Source organism: Chionomys nivalis, unplaced genomic scaffold (genome assembly GCF_950005125.1).
Source record: "Chionomys nivalis unplaced genomic scaffold, mChiNiv1.1 scaffold_150, whole genome shotgun sequence".
In the NCBI taxonomy this organism is placed as follows: domain Eukaryota; kingdom Metazoa; phylum Chordata; class Mammalia; order Rodentia; family Cricetidae; genus Chionomys; species Chionomys nivalis.
In genome coordinates this window covers 15,092-20,539 of record NW_026646984.1, presented here as the reverse complement: position 1 = coordinate 20,539, position 5,448 = coordinate 15,092, and the positions used below count along the sequence as shown (strand labels likewise).

General features: G+C 49.0%; 1 pseudogene; it reads left to right on the top strand.

The window, feature by feature from the left end:
* The first annotated feature begins 2,973 nt into the window (after positions 1–2,973).
* Positions 2,974–4,594, top strand: LOC130869225 (splicing factor U2AF 65 kDa subunit-like; annotated as a pseudogene).
* The last annotated feature ends 854 nt before the right edge of the window (positions 4,595–5,448 follow it).

Below are 5,448 nucleotides of genomic sequence, written 5' to 3'. Positions count from 1 at the left end.
CTTGGTCAAGGTGCCTTCAGTGCACTTATTCCAAACCTGATGACCTGAGTTTGATCCCTGAAACTTAGAAGGTGGTAGGAAAGAAATAACATAACACCCCCCAGCCCCCGCCACACACACACCAGTTTTTTTACAAAAATCGTAATGTATGTTCTCGGAAAGGCCACCAGGAGACGCTCTGGGGATAAAGTTCACCTGTATGCAGAGAAATGTCCCCTTGCCACCCACAGCTTTGGCAGTTCTGGCAGTGGATGAATGTGGTGGTGGATGACCGACTGCCCACTAAGAATAACAAGCTGTTGTTCATGCATGGTGCCCAGCGCCAGGAATTCTGGAGCATCCTGCTGGAGAAGGCATATGGCAAGTCAGTTAACCGGACTAGGAACCGGACTGGACTTCAGAAGCCTGGCCAAGGGCCATGGCACACTGGCTGAACCAGGGGAGGAGACAGGCATGTCTCACTTCCCTCACCATTCTGCCTGACTGTTCCCTCCAGTTCACATCTCCAGCCTGGCGCTTAACAGCACACTGTCTGCTTGCAGGTTAAATGGACCCTAGGAGGCCGTGGCAGCGGCGGGGATGAGGAGGGGGCAGCACTATGGAGGTTTTCAAAGACTTCACAGTTGGCGTGTCCCATAGCATTCGGCTCTGGAAGCCCCCTCACAACATGCTATGGCTCCTCAGAGAAGCGCTGGAGATGTCTTCCCTGATGGGCTGTTCCATCGAAGTAAACCGAGCTGGGCCTTGGCCCAGGATTTCTGCATCTGTTATGGCACCCTCACCCTATCCCAAAACTATTTCCCCAAACATTTTCTCACTCACTACCCGTTTGCTCAACAAATTCTATCTGCCTCTGGTCTAGTGTCTGTCCCCACCTGGCATACCCTCTGCTTTGTTGTTACTTTCTCCTTAGCATTTTCTGACCCAGAGAGAAGGGTAGAGATTCCAGGAGGGCAGTGACCTTTACCTGGTTCATTCCCCACAGACCCTGGGCCTTTGGACGATACCTAACATGCAATAAGCACTCAACAAATATTTATTCAAATCAATGTACCCAGAATACTTCCATATAACAGCAGTTATATGGTGGGGTGGGTATTGCAAACAAGGAGGAGGAGAGGAAGACAAACTGAGCCCCCTCAAAGCCTGCACACAAACACTTGTGGCAACTCTCATAATAGTAAAAACAGCAACCCAGTTGTCATTCTGCGGGTCGATCACAGTCATTATCTGGATGAAAAAAACCGAATTGTTGCACACTCCCGAATACAAACAGCAACAGCGGCCCCAATAAACTGTGATCTGCCTCTATATGACCTCAGGATGGCAGCACCCCAACCCACTCCCCACCACCCCCACCCCCTACAAAGAACTAGCTTGGCTCACTGGTCAATACAAGGGGGTTTCTTACCAGCCTTCACACAGTGCTTTCCACTTGATTGGGACTCACCAGGAGGCTCAAGAGAATGACAGGTGTCTGTAACATGAGGGCCAGCTGTGGGGATTTCCATCCCACCCTTTACCCCAGAACCGGCAAGCCCCAAAGAAAATTACACAGAGGTCTCCATAAGATTATAAACTGATTGGCCCATTAGCTCAGGCTTTTTATCACCCTCATATCACGTATATTAACCCACTGTTCTTATCTATGCTAGCCAAATGACTCAGTACCTTTTCTAGCTGGGCAGCTCCCCTGTTGCTTCTTTGGTGGTCTGGTCTGCCCTGTGAGGATAGGGCTTCCTCCTTCCCAGCATTCTCCTCTTCTACTCCTGTCTTGTTTACCAACCTATCCTTCAGCCTGGCCAACCAGCGTTTATTTAAAACATGTTTGACAGAATACAGAAAATTCTCCCACACCACTTCCCCCTCTTTTTATATAATCAAAGGAAAACATTCTTAGTTCATCTTTTTGGGGAAAGTGGGTGTAGTTTTTCAGGCTACTTCCTGCTGATTGGGGGCCGCTGATAATCTAATGGGGACCTAAAGAAAATTTAGAGTTATAGTCAAGTCCTGACTGGAATATCCTGTGAGTCCTGATCATCTCAGGCAGCAGTCTTAATCTGTTCTGGATGTAGACCTCAGACATCTGGGCTATCTCTTCCTCCTGGAGATTTTTCAGGTGGTCTTGCTTGATCAAGCTGGATTTTTTTTTTTTGTGTGTGTGTGATTTTTCGAGACAGGGTTTTTCCGTGGCTTTTGGTTCCTGTCCTGGAACTAGCTCTTCTAGACCAGGCTGGCCTCAAACTCCCAGAGATCCTCCTGCCTCTGTCTCCCGAGTGCTGGGATTAAAGGCCTGCGCCACCACCACCCGGCTCAAACTGGATTTTTTTTTTAACTCAGAATGAATCCACAGCCTCTCATTTTCTGTGGAAACAAAAGCAAAATCTCTTCTCCAAAGTAACATAATTTTTGACATCTGTTTTGAAGCCAAATATTTTCACAGTATCTATGTTGGGTTAGGAGGCAGCATTTATAAACAAAAGTCTTTTAGCAGCTGTTGCTCCTTCCTAGGCATTCAAACAATTCAAAGAGAGCATAACAGCATACAGTATCAAGATTCTCTGTATTTTCCATGTTTATGCGTCTTTCTTTTAACCTCTATTTCTCTTATTTTTACTTTTCCTTTTTGAGACAGGCTCTCTGTACATCTTTGTCCTGGAATAACTGTGTAGATCAGGCTGTCCTTGAATTCACAGAGAACCACCAGTCTCTGCCTCCCCAGTGCTAGGATTAAAGGTGTGTGCTACCACAACTTGAACTCACAGAGATCAGTCTGTCTCTGCCTCCCAGGCATTGGGATTAAAGGTGCATGCTAGCACACCTTAAAGTCACAGAGATCAATCTACCTCTGCCTTGCAAGTTTTGGGATTAAAGGTGTGTACCGCCACACCCAACTACTCTCTTTCTTTTAAAAGGGGCAGGCAGCACACAGTGAGGCAAGAGCTGCACAGGGCCCTACGTGGACGCATAAGCATGCTGGACTTGGACGAGTTCCAGCTGAAGCTCGACGAGAATAAACAATAACGGGACAAGGAGAACCACCATTGGAAGCATAGCCACATCCATTCTAGAACCCGGGACCAGAAGCACAGGAACCGGAGCCGAGATCGGCTTAACCAGCAAGAGCACAGTGCCTCCCGAGACAGACGAAGGCGAAGCAAACCTTTGACCAGAGGCCCTAAAGAGGAGCATGGTGGATTGATTCATCCCCCTCGCCATGAGAGGAAGAAGAAGAAGAAGAAGAAGAAGAAGAAGAAGAAGAAGAAGAAGAAGAAGAAGAAGAAGAAGAAGAAGAAGAAGAAGAGGAGGAAGTGGAAGAGGAAGAGGAAGAGGAAGAGGAAGAGGAAGAGGAAGAGGAAGAGGAAGAAGAAGAAGAAGAAGAAGAAGAAGAAGAAGAAGAAGAAGAAGAAGAAGAAGAAGAAGAAGAAGAAGAAGAAGAAGGTGCGTAAATACTGGGACGTGCCACCACTGACTTTGAGCACATCACCCCAATGCAGTACAAGGCCATGCAAGCTGCGGGTCAGATTTCAGCCACTGCCCTTCTCCCCACTATGACTCCTGATGGTCTGGCTCTGATCCCAACGCCCGTGCCTGTTGTTGGGAGTCAGATGACCAGAAAGGCCAGACGCCTCTACGTGGGCAACATTCCATCTGGCATCACTGAGGAAGCTATGATGGACTTCTTCAATGCCCAGATGTGCTTTGGCAGATTGACTCAGGCCCCTGGCAACCCAGTCTTGGCTGTGCAGATCAATCAAGACAAGAATTTTGCCTTTTTAGAGTTCTGCTCAGTGGATGAAATGACCCAGTCCATGGCCTTGGATGGCATCATTTTCCAGGGCCAGTCACTGAAGATTCGAAGGCCTCATGACTGTCAGCCACTGCCTGGCATTTTAGAGATCCCGGCTGTTTATGTGCCTGGCATTGTATCCAGTGTAGTTCCAGACTCTGCGCACAAACTGTTCATCGGGGGCTTGTCCAACTACCTGAATGATGACCAGGTGAAAGAACTTCTGACATCCTTTGGGCCTCTGAAGGCCTTCAACTTGGTCAAGGATAGTGCCAAGGGCTCTCCAAGGGCTACGCCTTCTGTGAGTACGTGGACATCAACGTCACAGATCAGGCCATTGTGGGGCTGCATGGGATGCAGCTAGGGGACAAGAAGCTGCTTGTCCAGAGGGCGAGTGTGGGAGCCAAGAATGCCACGCTGAGTACCATCAATCAGACAACTGTAACCCTTCAAGTGCCCGGCCTGATGGGCTCTCAGGTGCAGATGGGCGGTCACCCGACTGAGGTCCTCTGCCTCATGAACATGGTGCTGCCTGAAGAGCTGTTGGACGATGAGGAGTACAAGGAGATTGTGGAGGACGTGCGAGATGAGTGCAGCAAATACGGGCTGGTCAAGTCCATCGAGATTCCCCGGCCCGTGGACGGCGTCGAGGTGCCTGGCTGTGGAAAGATCTTTGTGGAGTTCACCTCTGTGTTAGACTGCCAGAAAGCCATGCAGGGCCTAACTGGCCGCCAGTTCGCCAACAGAGTGGTGGTCACAAAATACTGTGACCCTGACTCTTACCACTGCCGGGACTTCTGGTAGAGGTGGCTGGGAGAGGGTAGGGGGAGGGCTGGCTGTGGACTTTCCCCCCACCTTTCCCCCCCTCCTTTCTCCCCTCTGAAGATGATGGATGGGCAGAGGAGTGACAGCCGAATGACAGAAGGCAGCAACTGGAATGGCAGCAATTATGGGGGTGGGGGGTTCGGGGGGCTAGGGCAGGAAGGGGACTGGGCAAGTGCACACAGGCCCACATAGACACACGCACCCACACAGACACAGAGGGAAGGGGCTGGGATGAGGACTGTGTGCACAGCCAGGCAGGTAGTACCCCCACAGCCCCGTCCCAAACAGCTTCTTATCACTTGACACCTTTTTCCTCGGCCTTTTCCCACATGGTAGGAACATAGCATGTTTACATTTTATGGCCAAACTATTTTGAATTTTCTTGTCTGGCCCTCAGTGCCCTGCCCTCTCCCTTTGCGGACCACAGCTCCCGTCTTCTGGCTTTTGGTCCTTCCAGTTCTCCATCCTGGTTTCTTAAGTAGTTGATTCTTTAACCTTTTCTTGACCCCCAACCCATTATCTCTGTCTTGTTCTTCCTCTCTGTGGCAGTTTTATATTTGCTAATAAGAATTTGCTCATTAAACATTTTGTTGTATATAAGAAAAAATTAACCTTTAGCCTGCATATATTTTTTACACATTGTAAACCATTTAGAGGTTTTCTTCATCTTTGAATCTATCTATCTGACTACATGAGTCTTTTTGGAGAGGATTAAAGCCATGACGTAGAAGGCTGAATTCAGCCCATTCCTTAGCGAGGCCTACCTGGGCCTGCCTATCTTCAGCTTCTATATTAAGTGTACACACTGCTTGGCTGAAGCCAACAGGGGCTCA